The sequence below is a fragment of the Taudactylus pleione genome, unplaced genomic scaffold (assembly GCF_031769625.1).
Source record: "Taudactylus pleione unplaced genomic scaffold, aTauple2 ptg000334l, whole genome shotgun sequence".
NCBI classification, from domain to species: domain Eukaryota; kingdom Metazoa; phylum Chordata; class Amphibia; order Anura; family Myobatrachidae; genus Taudactylus; species Taudactylus pleione.
Genome location: NW_028284735.1, coordinates 3845785 through 3869462, shown reverse-complemented (window position 1 = coordinate 3869462; position 23678 = coordinate 3845785). Strand labels below are relative to the sequence as shown.

The window sequence follows — 23678 nt, the reverse complement described above, 5'->3', positions numbered from 1 at the left end:
TAGTAATGAGGGACAGATTGGGAAACAAGACCTAAATGAGAGATGGGGAGCTGATTAGGATTTGGGAGTGTGTGGGATGTAGGGTGAGGTGTGTAAGATGTGGGAACTGGGTAGGTATTTAGAAAGTTGAATGACAGTTGCAGTGTGGGTATTTGTTGAGTTGTGAGGCCTGAGGTTTGCTTGGGTAATGTAATGTGTGGATGGAACATGAAATGTTTGTGGGAGCTGATTGTGGATACTGAATATGAAGGTAAGGAGTGAGAAAGATGTTGGACCACAGTGGGATTGTTGTGGTAACTCAGTCAGAGTGAGAGAGTGATAAAACCCCTGTGAGAGGGGAGAAACACGTCAAGGGAGAGAACTGAGACCTGTATTTGTTCCTGGGAATTGCCAAGAGATTGCAAGAGACCACACATTGACTTATTTCTCCAACCGCAATCCATTCCCCCACCGCCTGCTACGATTAACCCCGTTTGCCGGAGCGACTAGAACCCATGTGGAAAACACCCACGGTGAGCGACTATACAGCCTGCGGAGCTGGTTTCCCCACTTCATGTGCTATTACCGGAGAGAGACCATGCTGTACCTTCATCGCTCCAGCCAGCACTGGAAATACATTGCATATATTGGACACTGTGCTACTGTCCTCCTGGTAAACCCAAGAGGCATACTGTATCCAAAGCAATACTCATATTGTATGAGTACTCCGGAGTATTGGGATTCCCACTGTTTGACAAACGGGGGAGCTGTGAGTGCTTTGTGCCTATAAGACATTCTCTGCTGGCTTTCCCCCTTGTGAATATATATACCAATTGTGACATTCTTTAACAGGAGTACTCACAGTTATCTATTTTCATTATGAAGGAATTAATTCACTTGTGTATTCACTTTACCTGCAACCCCTTTTTTTGAATCAGGACTATGTATGAATATATTAATTTTTGTTTTATTCATTTGTACACTGATGTAATATTTAATATGTTGATTGTACACTTACAAATACAGGAACTGCAGTTCTATTTTTATATGTATGTTATTATGAATAAGTAATTGGTATTAACTAATTTTTGAATATTGAATTGTGCTTTCAGTGAACATTAGCACATACATACTTTTTTTACTTATGTTTTCCTTGAGAGGATTTGTGGCAGTTTCCTCTGTATGTCAGCTGCTGTGCATTCAAAAGATCCCTGATTGAATAAGTGCACCACTGTGTTATGGTTTTTCTATTCCTATTAATTCACCTGAGTATAGTCCTCTTACTAATATGAATCTATATTTTTAAAGTAATTGAATGATATATGTGGAAAACTCCTCGCTGTATATCAATAGTCCCGATTTTTAATCTGTAGGAAGGGTGTTCTTTAATGTACTCCAAAAAAGTCCATATGTAATTCCATATTAGTTATGTCCAAAGAAAAAAATCTCATAGGGAGGATGTTCATGGACAGTCTCAGAATAATAATCACATTATGGCTGTAGGATGGGTTTTCTTACAATAAATCATGATGGTACTGTGACACTCTTCACTCCCCTCTCCACCTCAAATATACATTGCACAGTATCAGGAACTAGGTAAACACTATTGTGTAGGATAGGTAAGAAATGTATATATTTACCAAATACTGCAGTTTGTTTCCTGCTGGTTCTCCTAGTCCCGATGCTTGCAGAAGTGGTAGTAAGGGTTAATATTATGTGCAGGTAAGTGGTGCTATGAAAATAGACACTATGGACTTTTGTCTAATATAACATTTTTATTGTGTACAAAAAGATAATCAGTGACCCATCAGAGTCCTGTATTCTAAAAAAAAGGTCATACATGTCAATACTCTTAATTTAGTCTTTTCTAAACGTCCAGTAATGCAAAAAAGTGTTCAGATAGTCCACTGAGCACAGCAACAAGACTCTAGGTAGTTATACAGCATCAGCAAGGTCTCTCCCTGGCAAAGATTTCAAAGCAGACTGGAGTTTCAAGATGTGCTGTTCAAGCTCTTTTGAAGAAGCACAAAGAAATGGGCAACGTTGAGGACCGTAGATGCAGTGGTCGGCCAAGGAAACTTAGTGCATCAGATGGAAGACACATCATGCTTACTTCCCTTCGAAATCAGAAGATGTCCAGTAGTGCTATCAGCATAGAACTGGCAGAAACCAGTGGGACCCAGGAACACCCATCTACTGTTCGGAGAAGTCTGGCCAGAAATGGTTTTCATTGAAGAATTGCCTCCAAAAAGCCATACCTTCAATGTGGAAGCAAGGCCAAGCGACATTGCACAAAAATATAGGAACTGGGGTGCAGAAAAATGGCAGCTGATGCTCTGGACCGATGAGTCAAAATTTGAAATATTTGGCTCTCACAGAAGACAGTTTGTTCGCCGAAGGGCTGGAGAGTGGTACAATAATGAGTGTCTGCAGTCAACAGTGAAGTATGTTGGAAGTTCCTTGCAAGTTTGGGGCTGCATTTCAGCAAATGGAGTTGGGATTTGGTCAGGATTAATGTTGTCTTCAATGCTGAGAAATACAGGCAGGTACTTATCCATCATGCAATACCATCAGGGAGGCAGCTGACTGGCTCCAAATTTATTCTGCAGCAGGACATGTAATTAAGAACTATCTTCAGCGTAACGGTTATGAAACACCCCTGTATATGTATAAGAAACCCAAGAGCCTTCTGCTGAGATCTTCTGCTTATAACAATAACTGTCAGAAATCCTGGCAGCAGATCATGACATTAAAGAAGAACAAGGAGTCCTGGAAGTGATGATATGGCCCCTACAGAGCCCTGATCTCAACATCATCAAGACTGTCTGGGATTACATGAAGAGTGTTACACTTCGGGCCTTAAAAAACACTTTCTTACCTCTCTGGTGTCTCTTCTGGCTAGCGCTGAGGTCTGCTTGTGCTATGCATCACTCCCAGATAGCACAGAGGTCCGCTCATGCTACACATTACTGCCGGCTGGTGCTGAGGTCTGTCTGTGCTGCTACTGCCCCATCCGCTCAGAGTCCTGTCACTAAGCATGGAGATAGCTCTCCACAGCCCTTTGCTCATGGCATGTCTTATCAGCATGATGGCACACAAGCTGCATGCCATAGTTCCCTCCTAAACCACAGTATGGGCGCAGCCATGTTGGACTCTGTCACTTTTCCTCCACTCCGAGCACTGCTCCCAGACCAGCTGATTGCAGCATCGATCCTCCCCTGTAAATTCCATTTCCTGGCTGGCCCCTGTTGCCAGTACAATGTTGCCTCTGCTGAAGTTATAGCTGTGATGAGTTCCCAGGTGCTCTGTATCTGAACAGTTCCAGTATGTGTGATTCTAGCTGTCCTTGCTGCGGGGGCTGCCGGCTCCAGGGCTGCACGCAGGATCTCGCAATACTTGCGAGATCCAGTGCATGCTCCGTGGAGCCAGCCGGGACAGAGATACAGCGCATCAGCACTAGGTTGATGGGCTGTGTACTCAGGCAAGGATCGCCAGAGGGGGAAGTTAACACTCCCCCACTCTGGCCGACGAGATGTTCATACATCTCATCGTTAGTGCTTCCTGCTTCGCCTTGGTACAGAGGCAAATCAGGAAGCGATATAGCAGCACTTAACGTGCCGCTATAATACATCTCCCCCAATAGCCGGAGCAGCTGGAGGGTATTGGGGGCAACTCGATTCCTTTGGGTAATAACTGGAGCAGCTGGACTATAGCAGGAGCAGCAATGCGTTTCGACAGTGGCCTTTTTCAAGCTGAATCACTCCTAATTTCCTGGGTCAATTTAAAAAGCAGAGTTCCTTTCTTCATTGGTTAATTAGAATTAACTAATTCAATTTCAATTTAACTGTGTTCCGTTCACATTTACAAAGAATTGCTGCTGAATACTTAACATAGCTCAATATTTAAATTACAATACTCAACAATATATATATTAAAAAAAAACGCTCACAAGTTTTGTTTTTTTTTCCCACATGCTGTTCTGGCATAAATATGATGGAGAACTAAACTAAAATATGTAAAAAGACATATGCACATTTTTTAGTAATATCTCTATAATTAGGTATGCAGTCGGGAAACCGGCTGCCTTAATACCGACAGCCGGCTTCCCAGCTGCTTTATCCCAGCGTGGGATAAATGACCGGCGTCTATATCTAGACGTCTGTCATTTACCCGATGGCGGGAGCCTGGCATCCCGATCGAAGGGATGCCGGGCGCCGCGAGCGGACAGCCGCGGGGGGGAGGGTTAGGTTTAGGGCACCTGGGGGGGACATAGGGTTAGGCACCCCCCCGGGAGGGTTAGGCTAGGGGAAGGGGGCGTTAGGGTTAGGCACCCCCGGGGGGGAGGTTAGGGTTAGGCACCCCCCGGGGGACTTAGGTTTAGGCAGCGGGGAAGGGGGCGTTAGGGTTAGGCACTTAGAGGAGGGATTAGGGTTAGGCACTTGGGGGGGAGGTTAGGGTTAGGCACACCTAAAGAAGGGTTAGGGGGTTAGGCTAGTTTATACTTACCTTAGGGACGATCGGGATTTCCAGCGCTGTCGGGCTTCCGCTGCCGGGCTCTGCTGATCTGTCGGGCTGCCGGGAATCGAACTGCCGGCCATGCGGCAGCCGGGATTATGCAGTCGGGAAACCGGCTGCCTTTATACCGACAGCCGGCTTCCCGGCTGCTTTATCCCGTCGTGGGATAAATGACCGGTGTCTATATATAGACGCCTGTCATTTACCCAATGCCGGGTGCCGCGAGCGGACAGCTGCGGGGGAGGGTTAGGTTTAGGGCACCTGGGGGGGACATAGGGTTAGGCACCCCCCCCGGGAGGGTTAGGATAGGGGAAGGGGGGGTTAGGCACCCCTGGGGGGAGGTTAGGGTTAGGCACCCCCCGGGGGACTTAGGTTTAGGCAGCGGGGAAGGGGGGGGTTAGGCACTTAGAGGGGAGGTTAGGGTTAGGCACCCCTAAGGAGGGTTAGGGTAGGTTAGTTTATACTTACCTTAGGGATTATCGGGATTTCCAGCACTGTCGGGCTTCCGCTGCCGGGCTCTGCTGATCTGTCGGGCTGCCGCTGCCGGCAATCGAACTGTTGGCAATGCGGCAGCCGGGATTCCATACTGATTCCCTATAATTGGGTATCACTTTGTTTGAGAGGCTTAAGGTTGCATATCATTACCTATATATAAAAAGAGACAAGGGAATTTGTATATTCTATTAAGCTCTCTTAGAAGTATGGGTGTATTGAACTGATTTGGTATTCTATTCTACTAAAATAAATGTAATAAACACATATAATTCCATAACTATGCCTCCATCAAGATACATAAGTATCCATCTAAGGGCCATATTCAATTAGGCTGCGAAAAGCCGTCATCAGGCTGCGATGAAGTCATTTTCGTAGGTTTGACTTACCCCGTATTCAATTTTCCCGACTTTTCGCTGGAGTGAAAAGTCAATGCATTAGACCCAGCAAAAAAGTATCACCAATGAGTAGGTGGTGAAAAAAAGTGCACATTTTGGGTTTTGGGGTGCAAACTTCCAAAAACCACCCTGCACCCCTTGGACAGTCCCCCAAAGGTATTCTGTATCAAAAAATTGTTTAAATGTACATCAGGACACACCAAAAAAGGTACTTTCATGTCGGGGGTAAAAAGAAAAAAGTAGGGGGACAAACTTTTAAACTAGCGAAATTGACTCAGGGGGGGTCCCCAAGTATGCCCCAGGTTATTTTTATTGCAGGTGCTTCCGGGAGGTGGTTTTTTTCACTTTTTTTTATATCTTCACATTAGCAAGTTTAAAGTATGCTAGAACCCATTTTCATGTACCCCAAATTTGATGGGACTACTTACTTTAAAGAAAAAAAGTTGCTAAATGCTATTCTTCACCACTTTACCAAAGACGCTAAATAGCTCCTATTGAGACCATTTAAAGACCCCAAATACCTTTAGCAGGGCTAATCGGGGGTACCCATAGTGAACCCCCATGTCAGAGCATCTTTTGGGGGGTGTCAGGCAGATTTCCCCAAAAATGACAGGATTTTTTACAGAATTCCTTTTTGCCGGGTCCTGTTTTTGCTGATTTGAAAACTGAATACGGGGAATCGCGGGGATGAGCGCCAGGGCCAGATTAACAATGGGGCGGGTAGAGCTACAGCTCCAGGCCTCCACATAAAAATAGGCCCATTGCCATGATAACATGATGTTGACTGGCCAAATGCTCTCCACACTGTCAGCCATAAATCATAAGTAGTAAAACTGTGTTTCTATTTACCTCACAAAATGAAGCATTTTTTTTCTTTTACATATTTCGGGAGACATTGGGGCAGAGAGTTTATGGGGTTATACGTCCACATGGCACTGGCCACACCCTAATGGTGGGTACACACTACACGATATGCTCCCTGAGCGATATCGTGTAGTGTTGTCCCCGGCAGGCTGTGCTCAATGTCGTTCATGACATTGAGCACAGGCGCTGAACGATATCATTAACGATATCGTTCAGCGCCGGGGTCTCTCCCCCATTCCATTACATGCAGCAACCTGACGAGATCGTCAGTTTGGCCTGCATGTCAGCCCGATGAACGATGATGACGAACGACCCGCGGGAACGCGTGTCATCGTTCATCTTTTTGGGGTTAAAAATGGACGATAAAGTGGACGACTGAACAATAACGATATCGTTCAGTCGTCCACTTTATCGCCCAGTGTGTACGCACCTTAACAGCACTGGTCACACCTCCTCTGTTTCTCATAATAGGCCCTTTGTAATGTTCAGCTACAGGCTCATGTGGCCCTCAATCCAGCCCTGATGAGCGTGATAAGTTTTCGACCTGAAAACCTCCAATGATGGCGAAAAGTCCGGCAACTGACTTTTCGCTTCAAATTGAATATGGCCCTAAGTATCTACAAAATCCCTCATATATGAGTCTATATATATATATATATATATATATATTCAGTGCTGTGATAGGTCAGCGACTCTGTTATTTTATAGAGAGGAGACACAGCATGGCGGCATGCACAAGCATATATACTATGTTGTGACAAAGTGTGATATCAAGCTGTGTCCAGGAACCCCGGCATTGAGGACTCCTATGGTATCATATGTTGATTGAAAAGTGGTGAATCCCACTTAATGAGGTACACCCCCACTCACATAGAGGGTGATTTTTTGTGGTGAAGTTTGTAAACAATCTAAATAATATTGCACTAGGAGGCACTCTCTCTCCACCCTTCTGTTTTCCAGGTTCTATACGCTGTTTGAACAATAGCTTTTGGGAGAAGGAGCTGCCACCCACTTACATTGAGGAGTGCATTGGTCGACGGATATCTTTTGACTGATTTGACTGGAATAGACTTAGCGCCGTATACTACCCCTTTTGTGTATAGTTATTTACACATATCTACAAATGTGTGAAAGCAATATTTTATACACATATTTTTAGCAGTAGTGATCCTGAAAGGAAACCATAATGGCCTTTTCTATTATGGACTTGTAGATATGTAGATATATATATACATATATATATATATATATATATATATATATATATATATGGGAGCTCTTAGAAGTATGGGTGATTCGGTAATCCATTCTACTAAAATAAATGTAATAAACACATATAACTCCATAACTATGCCTTCATCAAGATACATAAGTATCCATCTAAGTATCCACAAAAACCCTCATATATAAGTCTATATATACCCATATCTACAAATGTGTGAAAGCAATATTTTATACACATATTTTTAGCAGTGGTGATCCTGAGAGGAAACCATAATGGCCTTTTCTATCAATACCTAAATAAATACATCAGCAGAAATTTACATATCTAGGCCTACAGCTATATTATCTTTAATGATTAATTAGAGCACAGGTTCTTAAACTTGGTCCTCAGGACCCCAAACAGTGCATATTTTCCGTATCTCCTCACAGAATCACAAGTGAGATAGTAGCTCCACCTATGGATCTTTTAAAATATGTAGGTAATTGGAATCCAGTCGCACAGAAATAATCTTAAATATCTCTGATGATAACTACTCCCTATATATAGTATTGAATCAAATTCACATGGGGGTTGCTACCACTAATATAGGCAATGTATATAGAAAAATAGAAGAGCTGTCATTTGTGGTGCACAGATAATTTAAAATATAACTTGTATTAGAAACTATTAAAAATATTCTGCGTGTGATGCCTTCACTGTATGTTTATTTATTAATTTCATAGATGAAGACATTCTTGAGTGTGTCATCTTATGTAATTAGAAATGATTTTTGTATGTAGTCTGAATATTATGAGTCGTTATAGCAAGGAATACATATAGGCAAGTTCCTGTCATGTATTTGTAGTAGGATTCCACACGATAAGGATTTTTATCAATCAAAAAGCCACATATAACCTCACATGTGTTAGAATCTGAATTCAGACTTTATTAGCTGTAAATCAAGTACAGATAAGTGACACACATTGACCCTATTTCGTTGGGGTTTACCATTTATCTCCATTCATATTGATCATATTCAAGTTAATATTACACTTGGTTTAGCAAAACAGAGAAGAGAGAGAGAGGTTTCCAGGAAAAAAGGGGCCCTTACATGAACCAGATTGCTCCAAATAGAGGTATAGATATATAGATTTTCAACTATAGGGAATAACCTCTTAATTTGAGAGGTATCATTATTGTAACCTCTATCTCAGGTAATGTCCCTGAAATTGACACTTAAATTGGGACAGCTGACTAGGATTTGAACCTGGGTCTTGCTGTTGAACAGGACATGCACATTACTGACTGAGCTATAGATCAGCCAGTTAATTAGGACAGCTGATATTTAGTTAAAGGAGATTCCACCTTTCTGACCATTAGGTGGCATATAACCCTGTTTGGGTACACTAATTTCACACAATAATACCTATGGGTCACATTTATATCTATATTTATTTATATCTATTTTTTCTGAACAACACCCCTGATTCTATTCACTAATATTTATTACACCTAGTCATACTTAACACTATTTTCACTTTGGGTTTTTTGATACATGTGACATTTATTGTTTTCATAGTTACTTTATTGTATGTTAGGAGTGTCACTATCTATCTCTTCTTTCTTTTATTATTATTATACACCTATACTCACTTTTTCGGATAACTGACACTACTCATTATATAACCAGATGACCTTGCAGATTTTACTGAAACCTATATTATTATATATTTGAAGTATCCAGATCCCCAGGGATCCCCGGCCTGGACTGACTAGTGTACAGGGTTGATGCTTTGGCTGGGGGGCTCAGTGAAAGGGCTCCCCTGGCTGTGGCATCAGTCCCCCGCTAGAAAGTCTGGTGCTGGTCCTGGAAAATACAGTGGAACCCTACTCATTTTTTTCCCCTGTATTTCAAGAACCAGGACTGGCTCAGAGCCCAGTGCTGGTTGCTCTGAATACGGGGAACCCTTACGTTGTTTGTCCCTCTGTATTTTGGCAATCGGGACTGGTTCTGATTAGCCTGGTGCTGGTTGTGCTTAAACCGGGGGACCCCTACATCATTTGTCCTCTGTATTTTGCACAACCAGCACTGGGTCACTAAACGCCCGGTGCTGTTTGCTCTTTTTTTTTTACACGTTTAATTTTCTTTATACACAGATGCAGACTTCACGAGCCTGCATCTGCCGCTAATGCCGGCTACCTCCCCCGGATCCTACTGCCCACCGCTTGCCCCACCTAGGCCGCTAATGGCTGCACCACCGCCTGCGTTCTCCCCCGGGTCCCGGCCATAGCAAACACCCGCTTTCCCCCCCCTTTCCTGGCCCCCACTACCGTCCACAGAGGACTTGGTGCACCAAAGTGAAGCCACAGTGAGTACACCTGCTGGAAGCACCTACTGAGGAGGCAAGGAATTGAATCTTCCTATCTCTATAATGGTGCAATTGTGAGGTAATAGTTTAAAAACTGTAACTTTATCAATTACCTGAACCCCAAAAGGCCCTACCATGGAACAATACAGTGCATCCAGAAAGTATTCACAACTCTTCACTTTTTCCACATTTTGTTATGTTACAGCCTTATTCCAAAATGGAATAAATTAATTTGTGTCCTCAAAATTCTACACACAATATCCCATTATTATTAAAAAATAACAGTAGCGCACCTGGGAATGATTTAGCTGCTTCCGTGCTAACTATTTAACAAATAGAATAGTATCAAGTATGAAGGAAGCGCTTACCTAAATTATGAAATAAAACATGTATTTGTGACCGAATGATTGGACACAATTAGCAACAAATGTAATAATGAAATTGATATGCGTCAAAACAAATTGTACCTAGATGACCACCAAATATATAAGTGTAAATAAATGAAATAAAATAAATAAAATAAATAAAATATAAAATGAATAGAATAAAAATGATGAATGGAAGATGTTTAAAAATACTAATAGACACAGGCTGTGCTAGTAGATACTCTTTTGTCTGAGTGAAATTGGGGTGCCCGCTGCTGTGGTGCAATGCAGCGGGTGCTGTCCCTAGCTTACCCTAAGACTTGGCCAGATGTGGAGTCTCTGATCCTCTCCCCGGCGTCGCTGATGCTTTTGCCGGCGCTCAGTAAGGATTGCAGGTTAACACTCTGTCCCGTCTTCTTGTGCGGCGTGGACGTCCGACTCTAGTTTTTGCAGGGCCGGCGTCCTTCCCGGCTTGTGGCTCTAAACGAAGAGAGCCGTCGGCAGTGGTGTGTGAAAAGGCTCCTTTACACGTTTCATCTGTTACCGGACTTTGTCAAGGAAGCCAGAGCACCCGTTGTCGTTGCTATTCATACCCTTAGGTGCTTCGCAATTGGCTGCAGGGTTTTCTTACACTTGTGTTGTTTAACTCATTAATTAACTTTATTAGTGAATTTTAAAATAGCTGCTTGTAAACCGAATATGGTCACAATTATTTTGGATGCTATGTATATATGTGAAATAAAAGATGAATAGAAAAATGATAATGAAGAATGAAAAAATTATAATAAATGAAAAAGTCAAAAATAAAAAATAAAAATAATTAATAATAAATGCAAATGAAAATGCAACTGTGAATAAGAATGAAAAAATAAAAAAATAAAATAAAGATAAAAAGAAAAAAGATACAATTATATATTATGGTGGTCATTAATGAAATGGTAATGTAGAAAATGGTTACTTTATCAGAAATGTTTTTAATGAATAGGTTTATTAAAGGGTTAGTTCAAGTATTCTTCAAAAGCGAGCTGAGTTCAAAGTCTAAATTTATAATTCATCATTCCTTTGGTAGACACTGTTTCTACAAAGGTGCAACTTTTACAATTGCTGCAATGATAAAAACCTTTGTTTCTTTCAATGTCACTTTGTCCTTCTAGTGGTAAATAACTAGAGGTCAGTGTTGTTTGCTCTTCTATATATCATAATTGGTTTTCTTGGAATTAACTCATTCAGAAGGGGGTCGGTTTTAAGAATGTGCCAATGTTTAGACAAGATATTTTCCAATAACTTTGTATTACTGTTGTATTTTGTAATAAAAGATAATTGTAGATCCTTATCTTTTTTAATTTCCTTGTATTTAATTAGGTCACTCCTGTTTTTCTTTTTTGTAGCTTTGAGGCTATTTTCCAGTAATGTTTTATTGTAATTTCTTTCTTCAAATCTCATCTTCAATTTCTCACTCTGTATGTTGAAGTCTTCATCCTTTGTACAATTTCCCCGTAGATGGTGGAACTGGCCTCCAGGGATGTTCCTTAACCATTGAGGATGATGATTGCTGGACGCCAATAAGTAGTTGTTGCAGTCTACCTGTTTAATGAATGTCCTGGTTTCAATCTTATTGTTTTCTATGAAAATTTCTAAATCTAAAAAGTTAACTTTGTCTTTGCTGAATGATGATGTGAATTCTAAATTAAGATCATTGGAGTTAATATATTGCAAATAGTTTTTTTAAGGTGTCTTTAGTACCATCCCAGATCAATAATACATCATCTATGAATCTTGTCCATAAATGTATATTAGCTCTGTAGGGGTTGTTGTTCCAAATCTGGTCGTCTTCCCACTTGGAGACAAACAAGTTTGCATAGCTCGGTGCGAATCAACTACCCATTGCGGTCCCTGTCAGCTGTTTATAATGGTGGCCCTCATACCAGAAGAAATTATGTTCTAATATGTACTCTATACAGCTCATAATAAAATTGGCCTGACTGGTAGGAATGTCTGACGTATTACACAAATAGTGGTAGGTATGGGCATATCCATCTGCATGTCTAATGCAGGTATATAACGATTTGACATTGCAGGTGACAAGAACAAAGGAATCTTTCCACTGGACATTCGCTAATTTTTGTAGGATTGCTGTAGTGTCTTTTACGTAGCTCGTTTGTTCCACTACCAGTGGTTGTAGGAAACAATCTACATAACCTGAAACATTTGATGTAATGGAACCTATGCCCGATACTATGGGGCGACCTGGTGGATTCTTTAAATCTTTATGTAGCTTCGGAATTTGGTAAAAAACTGGCATCCTCGGTCTTATTGTATTTAGGAAGGTATACTCATTGCTTGTTAATATGTTTAGATGTAAACCTTCAACCAAAAGTTGAGTGAGTTCTTTTCTATATCTGTCAGTTGGGTCGTTTTCCAATTTCTGGTACGTTGTGTTGTCTGTAAGAAGTCTTTCAGTTTCTGCTTTATAGTCTACAGTATTCATGATGACCAGACCTCCCCCCTTGTCAGCTGTTTTGATTGTGATGTCTTTGTTGGTTTTAAGTTCCTCTAAGGCCACCTTTTCCTCTTTCGTCAAGTTCATTTTGATTTTCGGTCTGTCTGATAACAGATCAATGTCCCTCTCAAATAATTTTTGAAATGTATCAAGACCAGGTCCTTTGACGTGATGCGGAGTAAAATTACTTTGTGGTCTAAATGGGTATGTTTAAAGTCCTGGTTAGTATTGCTCACAGTCTGTACTTGGAGCCTTTTCACACACCACTGCCGACAGCTCTCTTCGTTTAGAGCCACAAGCCGGGAAGGACGCCGGCCCTGCAAAAACTAGAGTCGGACGTCCACGCCGCACAGGAAGATGGGACAGAGTGTTAACCTGCAATCCTTACTGAGTGCCGGCAAAAGCATCAGCGACGTTGGGGAGAGGATCAGAGACTCCACGTCTGGCCAAGTCTTAGGGTAAGCTAGGGACAGCACTCGCTGCATTGCACCACAGCAGCGGGCACCCAAATTCACTCGGACAAAAGAGTATATACATCACTACTAGCACAGCCTGTGTCTATTAGTTTTTTAAACATCTTCCATTCATCATTTTTATTCTATTCATTTTATATTTTATTTATTTAATTTATTTTATTTCATTTATTTACACTTATATATTTGGTGGTCATCTAGGTACAATTTGTTTTGACGCATATCAATTTCATTATTACATTTGTTGCTAATTGTGTCCAATCATTCGGTCACAAATACATGTTTTATTTCATAATTTAGGTAAGCGCTACCTTCATACTTGATACACAATAGCCCATAATGACAGCGTGCAAAAAGTTTTTTTGCGATTTTTGCAAATTGAATTAAAAAAAAAAACAACTAAGAAATCACATGTACATAAGTATTCACAACCTTTGCTCAATACTTTGTTGATGCACCTTTGGCAGCATTTACAGCCTCAAGCCTTTTTGAATATAATGCCACAAGCTTGGCACACATATCTTTGGGCAGTTTCACCCATTACTCTTTGCAGCACCTCTCAAGTTCCATCAGGTTGGATGGGAAACGTCGGTGCACAGCCATTTTTAGATCTCTCCAGAGATGTTCAGTTGGATTCAATATGATTGGTGGATTGCTGCAGAGATGGTTGTCCTTCTGGAAGGTTCTCCTCTCTCCACAGAGGAATGCTGTAGCTCTGACAGAGTGACCATCGGGTTCTTGGTCACCTCCCTGACTAGGGCCCTTCTCCCCTGATTGCTCATTTTAGATTGCCGGCCAACTCTTGGAAGAGTCCTGGTGGTTCCGAACTTCTTCCATTTACGGATGATGGAGGCCACTGTGCTCATCTGTACCTTCCCGAGATTTCTGCCTCGAGACAATCCTGTCTCGGAGGTCTACAGACAATTCCTTGGACTTCATGCTTGGTTTGTGCTCTGACATGCACTGTCAAGTGTGGGACCTTATATAGACATATGTATGCCTTTTAAAATCATGTCCAATCAATTGAATTTACCACAGGTGGACTCCAATTAAGCTGTAGGAACATCTTAAGGATGATCAGTGGAAACAGGATGCACCAATTTTGAGCTTCATGTCAAAGGCCTTGAATACTTATGTACATGTAATCTCTTAGTGTTTTTTTTTTAATTAAATTTGCAAAAATCTCAAAAAAACTTTTTACACGTTGTCATTATGGGCTATTGTGTTTAGAATTTTGAGGACAAAAATGAATTTATTCCATTTTGGAATAAGGCTGTAACATAACAAAATGTGGAAAAATTGAAACATTGTGAATACTTTCCGAATGCACTGTAGCTACCTAACAAAACAAACCCTAAGTCTAAATTCATCCTCTACTCTCAGTTATGCCTTCCCTAAAATCCCCCATAGAGAACAGCAGAAAAGTGGTCCTAACTGAGAGTGTCAAAAAACTGACAGTTGGAACTTTAGACTACTCCCACTCCTCATTTTTTACTTTTTTGCCCTGAAATGTTGCATGCAGCACCGAGTGACAGTTCTACCCGCCCGTGCCAAATTTCAGCTTGGTATTCAGCTTGGTATTTCCTATAGCTTTTGAGGTGTACCTCCTTAAACACCATGATCCCATACGGAATTTTCTATGGAGATTTCCATATTTTTTATTCATCTTTAATATAAGGGCATGACTGTGCCCCTATACTATATGCAACAAACTTATATTTATATATAACATACAAACTAACACACACATATACAGTATACACACATACAAACACACTATCACATATACATACACAGTATAAACATATATACACACATTAACACATTCATACACATATATACACACTAACACATACACAGAATACACCCACTAACACTTACTGCAAATACAATAAACACATATATACACACTAACACATACATACATACACATACGCCCTCCCTTAATCCTAATGCCGGAGAGATAGATTCCTAGAAGGAACTCCCCAATCAGCTTGGGAAAAAGTACAGGAATCCCATACTTTAAGAGCATCTACAATAGTTAAAAGACAGTGTTAAGGTCATGGGCATACTAAGAAGCCAGAGCAGATCTACAGCCACCTGAATACAGACTCTTGCAAGATAACCCAAAGTTTTTGCCCAAGACAAGAACAAATTTTTAAGTTGTGCCATAATACATGTAGATTGATAGAGGGAGATATGGTAGCTTAAGCTCACCATACCTCTTATGTAATGCCATCTTATGGACAGCTAGATGATGTGATTTATGTTTCCAAACATAAGAGATCATAAGTTTTGTATAACCCTCTACTGTACAGTCATGGCATGCTGGGACTTCTCTTCCTATGCCCCCACGCTATTTGGATTATAATTTGAAATCTGATGGACATCCAGGACATTAAGCAACTAATAACACATCCCTAATTATAGTAGAGATGAGCGGGTTCGGTTCTCAGACAACCAAGCCCACCCGAATTTTGCAGATCCGAGTCGGATCCAAGCAGGCACGGAATTTCCCGCCTGACTCGGATCTTGAAACCGAGGCAAAACCATAGAATCAGAAATCTCGTGGTTCGCGAATTTACGTCTCTATGATCAATGTAGAATATAGGGACCATGCGGCAGACACCATTTCACTCTGGCTGTGGAGACTGAACAGGGAGGGTGGGTAGTGTAGGGCTGGGAGAGTGGTGCTGTGTCCTGGTGCACTGCTGATCCATTCTGGGCTGGTGCTGATCCATTCTGGGCTGGTGCTCTACTGTCTGCTGTGTCCTGTGGTGCTGCAGTGCTGATCCATTCTGGGCTGGTGCTCAATTGTCTGCTGTGTCCATCTGGGCTGGTGCAGAATACATCTGGGCTGGTGCTGCGTCCATCGGGGCCCAAGTTCAGGACTCCCAAAAAAAAAAAAATATATATATATATATATATATATAGTAAAAAAAATAGGCTTAACCGCGCAAGATCCAGCCAGCAATGCAAGTTTCAACCTAGTTCTGCCCGACGTGATCAATCGGTGCAATGGGCCCAAATTCTGGAGCATAAAAAAAATAAAAATAAATTGTCTTCTTTTTAATCTTTAACTGTGTGTGCGTGTATCCAGCCAGCAACGCAACTTGCAACCTAGTCCTGCCCAACTCCAGTCGTGATCAATGAGTGCTCTGGGCCCAAGTTTTGGAGCATAAAAACATAAAAATAAATTGTCTTTTTTTTGATCTTTAACTGTCTGTGGGCCTGATTCAGACCCGCTCGCAAGCGGGTCAATGGCAGGGTAGTGCGCACACGCGGCGTGCGCTAGCCCCGGAGCAAGCGAGACATCACTCGCTCCAGCGCTCGCATCCAAAAGGGGTGGCTATCGATGTTGATCGACAGCTCGCCCTGTTTGGCAGGCGGTTTGGGGGGCTGCTGCCCAAAATAATAAATAAACAATTTTTATTGTGTGCGTGTCAGCCACACCTGGCTGTCACTGTCATCAGTGTAGGTTTGCAGGGGTGTTGTGCTCCTGTCTGTCGAGGGGCTGCTGCCCAAAATAATAATGAAACAACTTTTAATGTGTGCATGTTAGCCACACCTGTCATCGGCGTAGGTGCGCAGGGGTGCTGTGCTGCTGTCTGTCAAGGGGCTGCATGAATATTGCAATGGAAACCTTTTTTTTTAGTTATTGGGTTACAAAAAGTTATTTTTTTTAATCTTAAACATAGCAGAAATGTTATCCTAACAGCTTATAAAGTTATATGTTCTAAAAAAGTAAAGCCTATATTTATTTACAAGCCTATATAGAGTACACATCCTAAATTCTAAAACTGTTGTATTCAAAAACGTAAACAAAAGTCAGGACAGGCCTCAGAGAACATGAAAAAAGATGCTCTAGGTGCTGAACTTCAAGGGATTTCTCCATCATGTTCTTCAGTGTGGAAAGGTTTCATTCACATGTTTTCTATAAAGCAGTTCAAAGTTACAGCCTTCAAAGTGTCTGGCTATAACACCCACCTTTGCCAGGAATTACCAAAGATTATTACAAGCAAAAGATTCATATGCCCGGAATCTGTCTGGGAATTCATGGATCGTATTTGGCCTGAATGCACTAAGACATCCAGTGATTCTGTCACTGTGTTCTATAGCTGACTTTATTCCTACCTGAATCGCAAACTGAAATACGGAATAGTGAGCACAGACAACATGGAGGCCTTTGTTATTCCGCTGCCTGCAAGCCAACCAATACCTCCCAGACTACACCCACTGGGGGGACCAGGTCTTGATAATGACCATCCCCATCTGTTGCTAGGCCTTCTTCTTACAAACCATCCATCCTGGATGTCACGGCACTGTGCCCAGCTTGTGCTCAGATACGCCACCCTGATGTAACTGGGTGGTTGTGACGTGGGTTTTACTTAAGCTGCCACCACAAAGAGTATTAAAATAGTACTCTTACATTCGCCAGACACATAAATCTCACAGTGATTACACAAATATAGCATGGGTCTCTACTGGCACGTGAATTTATTAGAGCACAGAGATAACGCTGATAAAGTTTTAGTATTTATTGAGAAATATCTCCAGGGTTAAATTACAAGAAAAACAGGTAAATAAACAAGACATATATATAGTAATAATAGTAAATGCACAGATTGATTACAGATAAGTAAAGGTTAGAAAGTCAGAATCCTAAGGTATCTTACGCTGAAGTCTTAGGGGATCTGTGTGGAGGGAGACCACCATAGACGACATGGGGAACACTCCGTAGCTCTCAGCTATTCCCTTAGAGTGAACACGTAGCAGTCTGGAATGCTGAGTATTATAGTTCCACATGCCCCCCTGTCCCTCAGCAGCCTCCACCCTTCCCAGGCTTAAAAGTACAGTCCTTTGTTCTCCCAGGTTCTTGTGTAAATGCAAATTAGCACAACTACAAGACCTGACACTAATATACTTCCCTGGAGCCTTTAGGGTATTTTATGATAGGAAGACTGCTAGCATGAGGTGTTACAAATGACACTTCTCGCAGCCAGTGCGACTGCACTGCTCCTTGAGCAGGGCCACCTAGTGTGTGAGCAGACATTACGTCCCTGAAGCTTTTCGTCAAAGGCTAGGTGTCACGTGGCCATTTGCTCTGATTAGCTAAGGCAATCCAATTTTGACATACTGTATCCATTCATGGCAAGCAGCCATTCCCGAAATATACTTTAGGAAATTATGATAATACACACACTTTATACAGAGCACACAAAATATGTACAGTCATGACATGGGCTTTTGATGAATCGCCGTAACCCATGGTGATGCTCACACCTCCCTCCTAAAAATGGCGCAGGGAGATGGAGATCATCCATCACCTACCTCCCTGTGCCACGGCGTCTACCTCATCGCCTTGCCTGGAGAGTCCATCTGCATTCCCGTGCTCTGCCCCTTTTTTGTGTTGGATGGTAAAGGTGTATTGCTGCAGAGTGAGACTCTATCGCAGCAATTTGCCGTTACTCCAGGAAACTGTATTCAACCAGCTGAGTGGGTTATGGTCAGTGATTACCGCAAAGTCCCTCCCATAAAGGTACGGCTGCAGCTTTTGCAATACCCACACAATAGCTAGGCATTCTTTTTCAATCGTGGCATATGCCACCTCACGGGGGAGCAGTTTCCTACTCAGGTAGAGGACTGGGTGCTCATTTCCCTGCCCATCTACTTGATTGCGGGAAGCTCCCAGACCATAGTTAGAGGCATCAGTCTGTACAATAAACCTGCGTTTAAAATCCGGGGCCTGCAGCACAGGAGACTGAGCCAGGGCAGACTTCAGGGCTCGGAAGGCCTGCTCACAGTCTGCCGTCCATGCGACCAGATTCATACACGTCTTTTGGGTCAGGTCGGTTAGGGGCTTGGCAAGGGCACTGTAATTGGGTACAAATTTACGGTTGTACCCCACAGTCCGCAAGAATGACCTGACCTGCTTCTTGTCCCGAGGGCTAGGCCATGCTGTGATAGCCTCCACTTTGCTCGGTTCTGGGCAGAGTACCTCCCCCTACATAGTGTCCCAGGTACTGCACCTCACTCAAGCCAAGCTGGCATTTCTCTGGCTTGATAGTCAGACCTGCTCCAGTGATCTTGCGCAACACACTATCAAGGTGTCCCAGGTGTTCCTCCCAGGTCTGGCTGAACACAGCAATGTCATCTAGGTACGCTACTGCATGTCCCTCCTGGCCTGCCAGCAGGTCATTGACCAGATGCTGGAAGGACGCAGGGGCATTTTTCATCCCAAAGGGCATTACAAGGAACTTGAATAGCCCAAATAGGGTGATAAATGCAGACCTCTCACGGGCTTCGGGAGACAATGGAATCTGCCAGTACCCTCGGCTGAGATCCATGATAGTGATGTAGCGCGCCTGGGCCAGCTGCTCCAGCAAGTCATCTATCCTGGGCATGGGGTATGCATCGAACACTGTGGCCTCATTCAGCCTCCTGTAATCAACACAAAATCGGGTACCTCCACATTTCTTGGGAACGAGGACCACAGGGGCTGCCCACGAACTATGAGACCTCTGAATTACCCCTAGCTGCAGCATCTCATCAATCTCCCTTTTCATGGACGCTAACACTTCTGGGGAGGTGTGGTAGGCTGGGTGCCAGTGGGTTCCAGTGTTAACATGATGCATCACTAGGTGTGTCTTGCCAGGCTTCCCTGTAATATGTGCCTGATACGGGTGTAGGGTGTCAGCTAGCTGACCAAGCTGTTCTGCAGACAGCGTCTTACCTCCATGAGTGGCTGTCAGAGACCCTCCTTCCTGGGCAGCAACTGCCAGGTCTAACAGGGGGTCAGGTTCCTGCTCATTCTCAGGCAAGCTACACACAACTGCAACACACGCTTCCCTGTCATGATACGCCTTATCTGTCACGATGGATGACAGAGCCACTGCTTCCGGATACCGTGTGGCATAATCTACCACAGTCTAAATATATTCCTTCCCAGAGCTACTGGGAATAGCTAGGGGCACCACAATGTCTACAGCAACCCGCTCAAAGGGTTCTGAGACAACTGGCAAGGGTATTAAGGGTGCCCTTTTTACATCACCCGACTTTCCTACCACCTGGCATGCATGACATGAACGACAGTAGTTAGCTATGTCTGTCATCATGCAAGGTCAATAAAAATTGTGTCTTAGCCGGGCCTTGGTTCTGGACACACCCAAATGTCCTGCCAGGGGAATTTCGTGAGCCACCATCAATAACCCATCCCTGTACGACTCTGGCACAATCAATTGCTTTTCAATAATTACATTTTAATGCTTAGTGCTGACATTGTGCTCCCTATACAAAAACCCATTTTCACAAAATATCCGATTTGAGTCCCCTTCTGTACACATCTGATTAGCCTGAGCCCTGATCGACTCCAGCGTTGGGTCTGTGTTTAGACATACTTTAAACACATTCTGGTCAGTGGAGGGCAGTGGACTGGGAGGCTGCCCCCCCTCAACTGCTCTCACAGGAGAGAAGGGGAGGGGGGAAGGGGGATTGCCATCCAGAGAACGGTCCTCCACCCGTGCAGGGGTTAACGAAACACACCCTTTCAGTGCTGTTGCCTCTGCATCTGCAGGGGCTAACAAACACTCTTCCTTTCATGCAGCACTGCGTGTAGTCACTGCGGCAACAGCTGTAAAATCATTAGCTAACTGTACAGTACTCGGTTCTATTCTAGAACATGCATCATCACACATTTCAGTCTCTGTCCTGCGAAGTTGAAAAGCGTTATTCCCTGCAGTATCATCAGTACATATTAACACTTTAGTACATATCGGTATTGGTGTTAGCTGGGGAGAAAAATGATTGACAGGTAAATTTACATCAGGGGCCACATTTTGGTCAGTCACATATGTAGCAGACATCTTTCCCAAATCTGTCCCCAATAAGACCATGGCAGGCAGGTCCGCAAGTACTCCAACATCACGGATTCCACGACCTGCCCCCCAGTCTAAATAAACCCTGGCTAGGGGTACTGCAGAGTGTACTCCGCCAACCCCCTGTACAGCCATTGTTCTCCCTGGTAAAATGTTCTCGGGGCGCACCAAATCTGGATGTATCAGAGTCACATCAGCCCCGGAATCATGCATGCCAATGGTTACCTTGTCACAGACTTGTACTGCTTGCAGATTGTCCCGTGGTCACTCCTGGGGTCCCCCAGCATACAGGACAGTTGGCACAGACTTCCCTGCTGGGCCTCCCACAGGAAGGGACGTTGATTTCTTCTTGGAGGGACAATTGGCACTGATGTGCCCCACCCGGTTGCAATTAAAACACCTGTGGGCATCGCCCAAAACAGGTTTGCCAACCACCCCCCCAAACGGTGCAGCCACAGCTGGTTTCGTTGAAGGGGCAAATGTGGGGAGCACTCCAGGACTCCTCTCCTTCCAGTCCGACTGCCCAGACATCCCAAATGACTTCCTTGCTGCTGGAGCCCTGGTTGCGATGTACTTATCAGCCAGGCTGGCAGCTTCTTGCGATGACTTAGGGTCATGGACCATGACCCATTCTTTCACCTCCGTGGGGCACAGTGTGAGGAACTGCTTCTGCAGGATGAGATCTTTCAGATTATCAAATCCGTCAATCCACTGATGCATCGTGGTTGACAAATGCGCTAACAGTCCAGTATATGTGTCGGAGGGACTGTGCTTTAAGTCTCTGAATTTCTGCAGATAAGTTTCTGGGGTGAGGTTTAATCGCTTTAATGGCGCGGCGCTTAATGGCGCGGCAATCACCATCCAGCTCTGGAGGAAAGTCAGCAAATGCCTCCAGTGCTTTCCCTCAGTCCCAGTGTTAAATAGCTGGCCCATTTACTGGGTTCCAGCGCAAATTGTCGGCAAGTCCTTTCAAATCCCCTCAGGAATGTATTGAGGTCGCCGTCTTTCCTCAACAAGGGAATTGGTCGTGCCGGGGCTTTTTCCTACCTGGGTCACAGGTGGTGTTCTGGCTGCGGAGTCTGGCCAGCTCCAGATGGAACACTTGTTCAGCCTGGCGTTCTGCAGCTGCAGCATCCCTGTCTGCCGTTGCTTGGTACTGCTGCACCAACTGCATGGCTGTTGCCTGGTCCACGTCCTTCATATGCATTATAGCAGTTTGAAGGAAACTCTCTAGGGCAGACTCACTTGCCCCATCAGAGGTGTCCGATCCCCGCTGGGCATCTGTGGTAAGGTCCAGGACAGACTGAGCTTCTGTAGGAGGGTTGTCCATTGTCTGGCTCCTTTCAGCAGCAAGGTTCTGATCAGCCTCCTTGAGTGCTTGGACCAGTTGATCTCTACTCTGGCCAGTCCAGGCAATGTTCCTCTGCATACACAGGACCGCCAGTTCATCCCTTTTTAACTGCAGGTACTCCATGGTCATTCTGGACCTCAAACTTTTTGCCAAAGAAAAAGATAGAAAAAGAAAAACAAGAGAGAGGGAAGAAATAGAGATCAACTGTGCACAGTATGTCTTTTTAAGAATGTAACCCTGAGCGTACTCTCTGGCGAATTAGAGTGCTGACTTTCTGAGAAGCACACACCGCTAATTCACTTAAGCTAATGATAAAAACAAAAATATAAAATCTCACCGCTTGCCACCAGTTTGTCACGACACCGTGCCCAGCTTGTGCTCAGATACGCCAACCTGACGTAGCTGGGTGGTTGTGACGTGGGTTTTATTTAAGCTGCCACCACAAAGAGTATTAAAATAGCGCTCTTACGTTTGCCAGACACAAAAATCTCACTTAAACTCACAGTGATTACACAAATATAGCATGGGCCTCTACAGGCATGTGAATTCATTACAGCACAGAGATAACGCTGATAACGTTTTAGTATTTATTGAGAAATATCTCCAGGGTTAAATTACAAGAAAAATAGGTAAATAATCAAGACATATATATATATATATATATAGTAATAATAGCAAATGCACAGATTGATTACAGAGAAGTAAAGGTTAGAAAGTCAGAATCCTAAGGTATCTTACGCTGAAGTCTTAGGGGATCTGTGTGTGGAGGGAAACCACCACAGACCGAAATGGGGAACACTCTGTAGCTCTCAGCTATTCCCTCAGAGTGAACACGTAGCAGTCTGGAATGCTGAGTATTATAGTTCCACACGCCCCCTCTCCCTCAGCAGCCCCCACCCTTCCCAGGCTCAAAAGTACAGTACTTTGTTTTCCCAGGTTCTTGTGTAAATGCAAATTAGCACAATTACAAGACCTGACACTAATATACTTTCCTGGAGCCTTTAGGGTATTTTATGATAGGAAGACTGCTAGCATGAGGTGTTTCAAATGACCCTTCTCGCAGCCAGTGTGACTGCACTGCTCCTTGAGCCGGGCCACCTAGTGTGTGAGCAGACGTTACATTCCTGAAGCTTTTCATCAAAGGCTAGGTGTCACATGGCCATTTGCTCTGATTAGCTAAGGCAATCCAATTTTGACATACTGTATCCATTCATGGCAAGCAGCCATTCCTGAAATATACTTTAGGAAATTATGATAATACACACACTTTATACAGAGCACACAAAATACGTAC

The 23678-nt window shown here is 43.3% G+C and overlaps 1 protein-coding gene across 2 annotated transcripts in view; it reads right to left on the bottom strand.

Annotated features, from left to right (window-relative positions):
* Positions 1–23678, bottom strand: part of LOC148508930 (NXPE family member 1-like) — a 234627-nt gene that overhangs the window by 170396 nt on the left and 40553 nt on the right. Inside the window, exon 1 of one of the 2 annotated variants that reach the window (XM_088443801.1) lies at positions 10499–10729. The exons of the other annotated variant lie outside the window; for it this stretch is intronic. The gene's annotated coding sequence lies outside the window, so the exon portion shown is untranslated. Of the gene's footprint in view, positions 1–10498; positions 10730–23678 lie in introns of those variants that run through there. 2 annotated transcript variants of the gene reach the window in all.